Below are 12,841 nucleotides of genomic sequence, written 5' to 3'. Positions count from 1 at the left end.
GTTTAAATAATTATGGATTACCTAGGCTGGTGTTTTCATTAATCTCCAGTACTGATTTATTTTTTCTTTTCTCTTTATTTAATGCTTTCTTGCATTGGATATTGAATGAGGCAAAGCTGTTAATATTAATTTAACAACAAGCTGTCAGAGGTAGTAACATATAAAAAGCACACAGTGCCAAATACCCATAGACTCTCCAGTACATTTACCACCATGTTTAGCAGGAGTCCAAAGAAAAGCCATGCGTTCAACCCAGAGACATTGGTCCTGGTATTTACACAGAGGCAGTGCAGGTTGGCCATGAACATACCTACCTGGCCTTTGGTTGAGTCAAGGAGTTGCCAAAGTGTATCTTAGGGTCATTTCATGCCAATCGAGGGGTGGGAGTTGTGTTCAGAAGTTGTGAGTGTGGTGATATGCATTATTGCAAATATACAAGGGGCTAATGTAAATACACTAGAACTAAATAAACACCAGAGGGAGCACCAGGGACATCATGACACACAGACATTCAACCAATAGGTCAGTAAGATAGGACATGACCAATGGGCAGTCAAGACACACCCAGAGGTGATACTACCACAAGGGGGCTATCCATATAAAAGGACAGGGCACACATGCTCTTTCTCTTTCCATAGGCAACACTCAGAGAGACCGGGGCAGATCAGAAGCATCACACCCACAGCATGGATTAGAGCAGACTGGTTAGTTAGATTGAGTTACTGGAGCAAGATCAGCAGGAGAGTCGAACTCAAGTAGGAGAATTGTTAATTGTTCAATAAATGTGTTAACCCTATCTTCAAGTCTGAACCTTCCTTTGTCAGAGTATACATGCAGCTTATGCTACATGAAGAAACATAACACAACAGTGATTGGGATAGGAATGGACAAATGAGTCTGCGATTGGAAGAGGTCACTGAGCCCGCGATCAGCAAGGGGAGATAGAGAGAGACTAGGGTTGGGAAGAGGGAGTGGCCATGTTTGGAAGGAGTAAAGTACCTGTAATTGGATAGAGAGTGGGAGTGAGGCCACAAGCAGGAGCGCTGAGGGTTGTGAGGAGGCTGCCGATCAGGGTTGGGGCAGACTGTCAGCTTCCATGTTGGGTCGGGGAGCACTTTTCTTCCTGTAATGTCTTCCGAAACAAGCTCATACTTTGTGGAGTTGGTAGCTCTTACTTTCCCTTTCACTGCTGGATTTGCAGACGCCTGGAAGCCCAAACAGCAGCAGCAACTTTTAAAAATGAAATGAAATGAAAATGAAAAGTGTTTATTGTCACGAGTAGGCTTCAAATGAAGTTACTGTGAAAAGCCCCTAGTCGCCACATTCCGGCGCCTGTTCGGGGAGGCTGTTACGGGAATCGAACCGTGCTGCTGGCCTGCTTGGTCTGCTTTCAAAGCCAGCGAATTAGCCCTGTGCTAAACAGCCCCTTGGCCTCCAGGTATAATGTTAACATATTTATTTGCCCTCCCCCCTCACAAAGTGTCCTGCCTCTCCACAGCAGGACATTTGAATGCTCTAATATTCTGCACGGCAATAGGCCACTGGTCACATGCACAATGGTTTCCCTGTATTTAACCTATTGTGTCACTCTCTGTGCTCTCCCACCCATTGTGGTAGTTAATACCAAGGCCAATGGGCCCTGGTCGAAAATGTTGCAAACAACGTGGCTTAATTTGGGGCAAAATATCCACTTGCCCCAGATGTGGTTCCCCCATATAAAACAGTGTTCTCAGAGGGAAAGATCTTCCAAGAGTTGCCTCAGCTCTGACCCGTTAGCTACTGCTAAAACACAATACAGAAACTGACATACTGCTTTCTCGTTAGCAGATGTGGACAGCGATGAGTGCTCAGAACATGTATATTAGCACACATGGGATCTAGGGCCATGGTTGCAGAGGATAGCCTTTGTCCCTCGGGAACCACACTAATCTGTCACTCAAGTTCAAACGGTGCTGGCAAAGTTAATTGTTTGCATTTAATAGCATCATGGCTGTTCCTAGGGAAGCGAGTATTGACTCACATATTGTGAATAATGCTGTTGGATGAATCATTAGATCACAGCAGTGATCAAGGGAACATCTTGTTGCAATCTGCAAAGTCTGCACTATCATTACTGCTACGACTCTATAGATTTGCACCAGTCATGTTGCTACAGGTTGTAAATGGGGAAGGAGATGAAATTACGTGCTCTGACAAACAACTCTTGTACTCGCTGAGCACATTTGTACCTGTGATAATGTGAATTACTGAGTTAATTTGCAAATATTTTGCATTAATCAGTGACTGCTTCTTTTACAAATACGAGACTGTGCATCATACTCACTGGTTGGGCTGAAGCAAATTCTCATTTAATTCTCCCATCTTCAAACCAGTCTTATGCTTCTCTCCTTAATTCACCAGATACATTTCCTGTTCTTCCTCTTCTCTATTGGTTTCCTTGCTTACATCTGTCCTCACACCTCTTTCAGCATCTCATTCTCTCTCAGCACATACCCAAAGCTGTTTTTCCTTTATCTGGTGGTATCAATCACTATTCTTGTATCTGTTCCAACAGTGACTCATCACGTTTCTTGCCATTTCATTGCACTTTCTCAAATGCTCCTCCAAATCTAAATCCCAAAGCTCTCCAGAGGTCTGGGGCGGGATTCTCCCCTACCTGGCGGGGCGGGGGGTCGCGGCGTAGCGGAGTGGCGCCAACCACTCCGGCGTCGGGCCTCCCCAAAGGTGCGGAATTCTCCGCACCTTTGGGGGCTAGGCCCGCGCCGGAGCGGTTGGCACCACGCCGACTGGCGCCAAAACCGGCACCAACGGCCTTTGACGCCCGCCGCCCGGGCTGGCTTAAAGGCGTTCGCCGGTTCGTGCATGCGCGCTGGGGGATTCAACTTCCGCTTCCTCCATGGTGGAGGCCGTGGCGGCGGCAGAAGAGAAAGAGTGCCCCCACGGCACTGGCCCGCCCGCCGATCGGTGGGCCCCGATCGCGGGCCTGGCCACCGTGGGGGCACCCCCCCGGGGTCTGATCTTCTTGCACCCCCCCAGGACCCTGGGGGCCCGCTCGCGCCGCCGATTCCGCCGCCACCAGAGGTGGTTCAAACCTCGGCGGCGGGAGAGGACTCCCAGCGGCGGGACTTCGGCCCATCGCGGGCCGGTGAATAATGGCAGCATAGAAACCCATAACCTCCCACCGGCCCTCGCCATTCTCCGAGGCGGGCGGCGGGATTGGCGGAACGCCGACTTTTTGCGGGTGGGAGAATTCTGGACATGCTGGGGGCGGGATTTTAGGTGGCCCTGGGCGATTCTCCGACTCTGCTGGGGGTCGGAGAATTTCGTCCCTGGTTTCTTTCCTCTGCTTTCATGTTTCAGCTCCGATGGCACCACAGGCGGGATTCTCTCAGCCGGGCTGGGCCGTAGAATCCCTGCGATCAGCTCGAATCGTGCCACGTCGACCCAACGCGATTTGCCGATCTCTGACTTTCAGAGCGGAGAATCGGCGCCATTGGCACCGGCACGGCTGGCACGGTGCCAGTCAGGGCCGCTCTACGCACCCCCCAGCCGATTCTCAGCCCGGGATGGGCCGAGCTGCCATCGTTAAAAACACTGAGTCCCGCCGGTGCCGTCGACACACGCAATCTGGGCCCACCGATCGGTGAGCCGGCCTCTCTGGCTGGCAGCCTCCTTTCCTCCATGCCGGCCCCTGTTGTCCTGCGCCATGTTGCATTGGGGCTGGCGCGTTGAAGGAAGCCACTGCGCATGCGCGCGTTGGCACTGGTCCCACTGCGCATGTGCGTGTTGACACCGGTGCCACTGCGCATGTGCGGATACCGCAGCGCCCAGTTGACGCCGGAGTTGGCAGATGGAGCGGCATGAACCGCTTCAAATCAAACATTTACCCAATCTTTTCTTTCGTTCTCTGTTTCAGCAAGGAGGCCTTGTGTTTCGCAAGCACTTTGTGCCAAGCCAAGCATCGACAGCTCCTTTTCTTCTCCCGAAACAAAATAAAAGCTAAAAAAGAATTCTCAATATAAATCCATTGTGTCAAATGGTAGGCAGAAAAATGGCAAGGTGATGGGCAAGACCTCACGCTCCGAAAGCTGTTGCTAACAATGTTGATGTTTGGCTCTGCAAATTCTCTCCTACCTTCTCCCCAGGACCCGGCACAGTTGTCTTTTGCAAGCCAAGAGAAGAACAGCACAAATGAGATGGAAGGACTCAAATTGGGCAGAAAACAACATGAAGTAATTTTCCCTGGTTTTGAATGCAAACATCAGCAAAATGGAAAGCTGCTTGGTGTGAGTTCCAGAAATTATGCCAGGGAACAGGACATGAAAAATACTGGGTGGAAAGCAGGTACGATTCAATTTTGAATTGAACAAGACAGGATAATGTCGTATCATCATAACTATCAGCATTGCAAGGGTTAATGTAGTGTCGAGAGTGGCCACTAGATGGAGCTACAGTTACAACTATATAAGGCAGTGGTGCTAGACGTCAGGGGAGGTTGTGTATGTAGGAGTTAGCAAATTAAGTTCAGAAGAGCAGATAGTGCAAGTAAAGTTAGATCATAGTTTAAAGCAGTAGTGAGATTTATAGTAGATGAGTGTACATAGCTGTTATTGATCAATTGTGTATTCTTAAGGAGTTGAATCCAAGTTAGTAGCGCAAAATAAAATCATAACTTTGATTAAGTTAAAGTTTTTTTTTGTCTCTGCGAACACTACACCAACTATCCTGAAATAAACACCACAAAGAACACAATGTGGTACCAGTAGTCTATTTCTTGTAAGAAACAACAGTTAGATTAGGAAAGAATAGCATTGGAGATTGAAGAAGCAATCCAGAAGCTACAACTCAGGAAAAATCTATGGTAAAGACTGATCTGATAATGGAAGGTCTCAAGAAGCCTGACCATTTCAAGACACACTGTAAACTATGTCAGAACTGGGCTTTCTTTAAGCAACAGTTTGAAGTTTTTATTTCTGCCTCCGCGCTTGAAAATGCATTAGACCAATGAAAAATAGCACTCCGACTAAATTTGGCTGAACCGTAAGCATTGGAGCTCTTTAATTCATTTGAGTTCAGTGCAGATGAGGATAAAAATAAAAACAGCATGGGGCTTCAAAAGTTCGGTATACACTGGAAGAAACAGGTGAATGAGACCTATGAGTGCTCCATGTTTCAGAAAGGACTGCATTTAAGAGGAGAGTCAGCAAATTCCTTCTTCACAGCTCAAAAGGTGCGAGCACAGTCCTGTAATTTGCCACCACCTCAAGAGGTACTCCCCACGACCTTTCAGTCATTTGAAAAAGCTGTCAATGTGGCTGTGATCCAGTGACTCACTCACCACAGACAGGAAACCATTTGGGACTTTGCTCAGTATATCCTCCCTGTCGTATTGTTGAGAACAACAATACAGCAGGCTGGGAACCTCAGCATAAAATCTTCCCCTGTGTTACACTTCATATTGTTGCTGTCAAATGAGTATCAACATGTCAAACCTAATAAATCTTTATTATTATTCAATGATCTTTCATTCCTATAATTTATTCAATGCCGGATCGCTTCCACTTAATCCCCAGATTCCATCAGTGCTTTGAAATTGAATATATTTTAATAATTGGTTACAATGTTCATCTAAATATCTTTTGTGACTCACTGGAAATATAAATTTGAACAAATTTAAATCTGTTAGTTTGGGAATATACTGATACGGGCCTTCTCCTGATCCCAGCACTCGGTGAGACAGTTAGATCAGCGAGTGTTCAATGGGATGAATACATCCTACACTGAGATTGGTATTCTGCTCCTGCTCATAGTGGGTGGTCAGATCATGATACACCTATATTGAGAAAGTGCATTTTATTCTAAATATATTTACAGTATTAAGGTGATTGAACTCACATTGCATGATTGCAAAACAATGGACAGATTTGACTGGAAATAAGTAATTACACATGACAGAGGAATTTGTTTTGTGTTCAATATTCTTCACCAATTTTGTATCAGCGTATCTTCACACCCACGCTTTCTTTTCCCTGTAGGAAATAGTGAGGGAAGGATGACCGTGTTGATGATCAGCCCTTCGAACCAGGTTACGAACGCTCCTTCCGTCAACTCCTACAAATCCTCACTTTGGACTCTAACCCAGAGCTTCAGGTCCAGTATTAGGGGTGGTCCCACTGTGCCACAAGGCCTCTTCCTTTTGCCAAATTTTTAAAAAATGAAGAAAACTAAAAATTTTGGTCAAAGAGAACATTTCATACCATATCTGTGGTACCAACAAAATGCAGACAGCAATAAAATCAAAATACTGCAGATGCTGGAAATCTGAAATAAAAGCAGAAAATGTTCGTTAAGCTCAGCAAGCCTGGCAGCATCTGTGGAGGGAGAAACGCAGCCACAATTCAGCCCTTTCCCATCTCCCTTTTCCCGGAGGGACAGCTCGAGGACACTGGAAGAGAAAAGATGGGTGATGTGGAAGGTCCTGAGGCCACATTGGGTGTGCAGAGGGTGGTCTCAGGAACAGGGCTAACTATCTTGAGTAGTCTTCCTGCATGGCAGGAAATGGCTTAGAGTGGGATAAAATTACAAAGTACTGTACAATCTCAGCAAATCTGACAGCATCGGTGGAGAGAGGCGGAAGCTAATGTTTTGAGTCTGGATGACTCTTTATCAGAGCTGGATAACAGTGGACTTAAACTTGAAAATGCTTCTTCCCCCTCATCCGGATGCGCCGACATACGCTGAGGCCATGGCAAAACTGAAGAACTGCACGCAGCAGACCAACAAGGTCTACCCCAGGTACCTCCGCGCCATGCGGCATCAACTCCCCGGTTAGTCTGTGGAGGATTTCTGGCGTGCCCTGCAACTCCTAGTGAGAGACTGCGATTGCCAGGTCGTCTCGGCCTCTGAACATTCGGACTTGCTACTTAGAGACGCCTTCGTTACAGGCATAGAGTCGGCCTACATCTGCCAGCGACTCTTAGAAGGGGTTACCCTCGACCTCGCGGCAACCAAGAAACTAGCGCTCTCGCTCACAGTTGCCTCGTGCAATATTCAAGCGCATGCCCCCGTCCGCGCCGCCCAACCCTCCTGGACATCGTGCACCCCGCCAGTGAACACCCTACAGTGCACCCCATCAGCGACCGCCCCCAGCCAACCCCAGGCCTGCGCCACGCCGCAACCACACAACCCTGGGGGACCCAAGTTCCACTTCTGCAGACAGTCAAAGCACCCCCGACAACACTGCCCGGCATGGAGCGCACTCTGCAAGGCCTGCGGTAAGAAAGGACATTTTGCTGCTGTGTGCCAGACCTGCTCGGTCACCGCTGTTGCCCCGGCGCCCCCCATGTGAAACCCCCAGGCGCCGCCATCTTCCTCCCCGCAGACCACGAGCGGCCTGTGGGCGCCGCTATTATGCTCCCCTCGCAACACGTGCGGCCCGTGGGCGCCGCCATCTTACTCGCTATCTTGCTCGCCTCACACATGCGGCCCGTGGGTGCTGCCATCTTGCCCGCCTCAGGACACATGCGGCCTGTGGGTGCCGCCATCTTCCCCGCCTCAGGATCCCTGCTCGTCAGACACCTCATCGAGCCACTCATCTCCTGCAACCACCGCCGACCAGCCACGCCTGGCCTTCATTACGATTGACCTGACACGACTGCACAACCTCGCGACCGCATCGATGACGGTGAAGATCGACGGGCACAAGGATTCCTGCCTTCTAGACTCCGGGAGCTCTAAGAGCTTCATCCACCCCGATACAGTAAGGCGCTGCTCCCTCACGGTCCACCCCACCAACCAGAGAATCTCCCTGGCTTCCGGATCCCACTCAGTGGTACTTCACTGCCACCCTCACCATTTGAGGCGTAGAGTTCAGTGGCTTCCGCCTCTATGTCCTCCCCAACCTCTGCACTGCCTTGCTACTCGGCCTGGACTGCCAGTGCAACCTCCAGAGCTTAACCTTGAAATTTGGCGGGCCCCTACCACTCCTTACTGTATGCGGCCTCATGACCCTTAAGGTCAACTCACCTTCCCTGTTTGTGAACCTCACCTCAGATTGCAAACCCATCGCCACCAGGAGCAGACGGTACAGTGCCCAGGACAGGACCTTCATCAGATCTGAAGTCCAGCAGCTGCTACGGGAAGGTATTATCAAGGCCAGCAACAGCCCCTGGAGAGCCTAAGTGGTCGTGGTAAAAACCGGGGAGAAAAACAGGATGGTCGTTGACTACAGTCAGACAATCAATCGGTACACGCAGCACGACGCGTACCCCCTCCCACACATATCTGATATGGTCAATCAGATTGCACAGTACCGGGTCTTCTCGACAGTGGGCCTGAAATCTGCCTTCCACCAGCTCCCCATTTGCAAGGCAGACTGCCAGTATACCACATTTGAAGCAGATGGCCGCCTTTACTATTTCCTTAGCGTTCCCTTCGGCGTCATAACAGGGTCTCAGTCTTCCAACGGGAGATGGGCCGAATGATTGACGGGTACTGACTGTGGGCCACTTTCCCATACCTGGACAACGTCACCACCTGCGGCCACAACAGCAGGACCACAACGCTAACCTTTCCAAATTCCTCCACACCGCCAAACTCCTTAACCTAACCTACAACAAGGAGAAGTGTGTGTTCAGCACAGACCGATTAGCCATCCTCGGCTACGTGGTCCAGAACGGAGTTCGAGGGCCCAACCCCGATCGCATGCGACCCCTCATGGAACTCCCCCTCCCCCACTGCCCCAAGGCCTTAAAACGATGCCTGGGGTTCTTTTTGTACTACGCCCAAAGGCCCGCCCCCTCATTTAATCCACCACTTTTCCACTGACGGCCGAGGATCACCAGGCCTTCAACCGTATCAAGGCCGACATCGCCAAGGCCGCGATGCACACGGACGACGTGACGCTCCCCTTTCAAGTCGAGAGCGATGCATCAGACGTCGCTCTGGCAGCCACCCTCAACCAGGCAGGCAGGCCCGTGGCATTCTTTTCCCGCACCCTCCATGCCTCCGAAAAGGAGGCCCAGGCCATCGTAGAAACTGTGCGACATTGGAGGCATTTCCTGGCCGGCAGGAGATTCACTTTCCTCACTGACCAACGGATGGTTGCCTTCATGTTTAACAACACACAGTGGGGCAAGATCAAAAATGATAAGATCTTGAGGAGGAGGATTGAGCTCTCCACCTACAATTCCGAGACTTTATATCGCCCCGGGAAGCTTAACAAACCCCCTGATGCCCTATCCTGAGGTACATGTGCCAGCGCACAAGTAGACCGACTCCACACCCTCCACGACGATCTCTGTCACCCAGGGGTCACCTGCTTTTACCACTTCATAAAGGACCACAATCTGCCCTATTCCATCAAGGAATTCAGGGCTATCAACAGAGATTGCCAGGTCTGCACAGAGTGTAAGCCGCACTTCTACCGGCCGGACCATGCATGCCTGGTGAAGGCCTCCCACCCCTTTGAACGCCTCAGCGTGGACTTCAAAGGGTCCCTTCCCTCCACCAACCACAACACGTATTTTCTCAATGTGGTCGACGAGTATTCGCGATTCCACTTCACCGTCCCATGCCCCGACATGACGTTTGCCACCGTCATCAAAGCCCTTAACACCATCTTCGCTCTGTTCGGTTTCCCCGCCTACATCCACAGCGACTGGGAATCCTCATTCATGAGCGATGAGCTGTGCCAGTACCTATTCAACAGGGGCATTGCCTCGAGCAGGACGACCAGCTACAACCCCCGGGGAAACGGGCAGGTGGAGCGGGAGAATGGGAAGGTCTGGAAGGCGTCCAGCTGGCCCTATGGTCCAGAAATCTCCCGGCCTCCCGCTGGCAGGAGGTCCTCCCCGATACCCTTCACTCCATTTGGTCGCCCCTGTGTACTGCGACTAACGAAACTCCCCATGAACGTCTCTTTGCCTTCCCTAGGAAGTCCACCTTCGGGGTTTCGCTCCCAACATGGCTGGCAGCTCCAGGACCCGTTCTCCTCTGTAAGCGCGTGTGGCTCCACAAGGCGGACCCGTTGGTTGAGAGGGTACAGCTACGCCACGCGAACCCGCACGTACCGCGACGGCCACCAAGACACAGTCTCCCTCCCGGACCTGGCACCAGCCGGGTCCCCGCACAGCCCCCCCCCTCCCCCGGCGCACCCCGCCACAGCCCCCGTTCCAGGATGATCTACCCTCCCCTTGGTCCCACCCGTGGATGAAGATGACGCTCCTGGAGTCACCGACGACCGAACCAACGCCAGCATCAACACCACACCTGCGGCGCTCGCAATGGCGGATCAAGGCGCCCGACCGTCTAAATTTGTCGACTCTTTCAAAATGTTTTTAACAACCTGTATGTAAATAGTTTCCACCACCCCCGCTGGACTCCTTTTTAACAGGGGGTGAATGTGGTAATCACCACTGTTGTATTATATACTGCATACGAGGGTATTACGGTAAGGCCCTTGTACTACAGGTACGGGGGTAGATCCCTGCCTGCTGGCTCCGTCCAGCAGGCGGAGTATAAATGTGTGGGCTCTCCGAGCTGCAGCCATTTCAGCAGCAGCTGCGGGAGGCTCCACAACTCTGCGTAATAAAGCCTTTGGACTTTGAGAGCACCGACCTGAAAGACCTACTTCCTTGGCCCACCATGAGGTCCCTCATGCCAGGGCTATTCTGACAACTACCTGCACCAATCCACGACCACATGAATTCTGATCGAGAGGACAGGTGAATCACAGAGACAGAGAGAATTTGGTGCCCATCTGGTTCATATGATGCAAATGGGTCGATTTGACCGATGTGCAAAACCCTTTTGGAACAAGGCACAAACCTCGATGCTGCCACCAGCAGAGCATCGGCAAAGGATTGATGCCGGGTACCGATGCTGTTTTTTGATAACGCTGTACTTACCTTCCCACCGCATCCTCACCAGAATCCTCCCCCCCCCCCCCCCCCCCCCCCCCGCCCACCACCACCAGACAGAGATCCCCCATAACAGAGACCCCTGCCAGGAAGCTAAAGTGCAACCTAGACAGAATCAATGAAAAAGATCACTGCTTTAAAACTCACTGGTCCCTGACAACTGTTGCCTCAGGCAGAGAATGTCTGAGTGTGTCGGGCAGCGGGGAATCCAGCCCATTATTCTGTTTTAGTTTTTACTAGGGAGGTTAGAAATGGCATTGAATGATGAGTTGAGGGCAATGGGATATGCACATTAAATGAAAAAGGAAATATTGAATAAACTAAACAAACAGAAGGGGGATACCCCTGATCTGGATAGATTGCATCCACATATTTTTAAATAATCTAGGCAAGAGGCAGGAAAGACAATGCAACTCATAGTTAAGAATTGTTGGAAAAAGGTTCTGTGCCAGAGTACTGTGAGATAGTTAATCTAATTCCGATATTTAAGAAGGGAAACAGAACACAGAAATTGTAGATCAGTCAGCTTAACATTGATGGTAAGAGAAATAATGGAACCCCTACTAAGGGAAAGAATAAAAGAACATCTAGAATCAAACAAAATCACAATGAACAGTCAGCATGAATTTCAGAAGGGAAAATCTTGCCTGACCAGCCTAATTGAATGTTTTAAGGAGGTAATGGGGAGTAGAGAATGCTAATCTTGTAGATGTACTGGATTTTCCAAAAGTCTTGAATAAGGTGCCCCAGAACAGACTAACGAATAAGCTTGAAAATATGGAGTAAGGTTAGAAGTGGCTGAATGGATTGCTACTTGACAGGAAGAAAAAGTTGGAAATAAAGATAATTACTCAGAGTGCCAGAAGTCGGGAAGTGGGAAGGTGGGAAGTGCTTTGAGCATTGCTGATCATAATTTACATTCATGATTTAAAATCAAAAACACAATTTCAAAATTTGTGGATGACACCAAGTTAATGAAGAGAATGCAATAAATTACAGGAGGACATTGATAAATCTGCAGAATGAGTAAATGAAGATAACCATGCATAAATGTGAGGCAGTACATTTCAGCAGGGGAAAACTACTACTTTGGAAGGTGCATGTCTAGTCGGTAAAGAGGAATAAAGGGATTTTTGAGTTCCACAGACCAGAAATAAGTCGCTCCACAGATTAGCAAAGAGGAAACCAAGCAGTTACAATCAACCGGTCATATATCTTTGTTTTGACCATTCCTACAGTTCTGGTTACCATATTATAAAAATGGTACAGAGGCACTGGGGGTGCAGAGATTTATGAGGCTGATTACAGTAAATGCTTGAGTAGACATATCAGGAAAAGATTGACAGGTTGGGTCTCTTTTACTTGAAAGAAGCCAGCTGTGACCGAATAAGGGTCTTTAAAATTATGAAAGGTTTTGATAGAGTGGATGCTGCAGTAATACTTCATCTTGTGTGAAAGAGCACAACTAGAGGCCACCAATATAAGATAGTCACCGAGAATGCAGGAGCAATTTCTTTAGCCAACAAGTGGTGAGAATCAGTGCCGGAGGGAGTGGCTGAAATGAGCACTATAGATTCATTTAACAAGAAACTAGACAAGCATATGAGGGAGAAGGGAATAGAGGCTGGAAGATGCTGTAATATCTTTGACCGACTTAATCATGCTTTGAAGTGAAATTTGTGATTGAGATTAGAGGAACTCATTCAACGCAGGAGGAGCATTAATATTTGAAATGAAATACAGAATGCCGCTGGCTGTGTACTGGAGCACAGAAACTGACTGAATCTGACCAACATGTATTGTGAAGGCCAAAAGGGCTTTTTGAATGAAAGATAACCTGTTAACAACTGAAGGATGTTTTATTTCTTCACAAATAATAAGGGTCATTGGTCTGCAACATTTTAAGGCTATAGAATGTTTAG

At 49.2% G+C, this 12,841-nt stretch overlaps 1 protein-coding gene across 1 annotated transcript in view; it reads right to left on the bottom strand.

Moving 5' to 3' along the window:
• The window catches only part of LOC119967641 (CUB and sushi domain-containing protein 1-like), a 2,889,858-nt gene that overhangs the window by 1,084,874 nt on the left and 1,792,143 nt on the right, over positions 1-12,841 (bottom strand). The gene's annotated exons all lie outside the window — the stretch shown is intronic.

This window comes from Scyliorhinus canicula, chromosome 6 (assembly GCF_902713615.1).
Source record: "Scyliorhinus canicula chromosome 6, sScyCan1.1, whole genome shotgun sequence".
Lineage (NCBI taxonomy): Eukaryota > Metazoa > Chordata > Chondrichthyes > Carcharhiniformes > Scyliorhinidae > Scyliorhinus > Scyliorhinus canicula.
Note: the sequence above shows the minus strand (reverse complement) of the source record. Positions and strands in the feature narration are given on the sequence as shown.